Source organism: Mastomys coucha, chromosome X (assembly GCF_008632895.1).
Source record: "Mastomys coucha isolate ucsf_1 chromosome X, UCSF_Mcou_1, whole genome shotgun sequence".
In the NCBI taxonomy this organism is placed as follows: Eukaryota; Metazoa; Chordata; class Mammalia; order Rodentia; family Muridae; genus Mastomys; species Mastomys coucha.
Window position 1 is genome coordinate 111,827,150 of NC_045030.1, and position 635 is coordinate 111,827,784.

Here is a 635-nt window from a genome sequence, read left to right on the forward strand (position 1 = left end):
GACTCATGACTCCAGCAGCATGTGTATAGCAGAGGATGGCCAAGCCGGTCATCAATGGGAGGAGAGGATCTTGGCCCTGTGAAGGTTCTATGCCCCAGTGTTGGGGAATTCCAGGGCCAGTAAGCAGGAGAGGGTGGGGTGGCAAGCAGGGGGAGAGGGGAGGGAACAGGGGTTTGTTGTTGTTTTTTGGTTTTTGGTTTTTTGGGGTTTTTTGGAGGGGAAACTGGGAAAGGAGATATCATATGACATGTAAATAAAGAAAATATCTAATAAAAAATAAAAATAAAAAATAATATCTTAAGTAACTCTAAAACCTGTTTGTTTTTATAAAGCCTTAAGTTCCTGCTTCTTCCACAGTATTTTTAAAGTTGTATTTATTTATTATGTATACAGTGTTCTGCCTGCATGTATGCATGCCTGCAAGTCAGAAGAGGGCACCAGATCTCATTATAGATGGTCATGAGCCAACATGTGTCTGGGAAATGAACTCAGGATCTCTGGAAGAGCAGCCAGTGCTCTTAAACTCTGAGCCATCACTCCAGCCCCCATATTTTTTTATTTATTTTTTTCATACACTGTAACTTGATCATGGCAATTGTTCTCCTTTTTTCTTGGATATTTTCTTTATTTACATT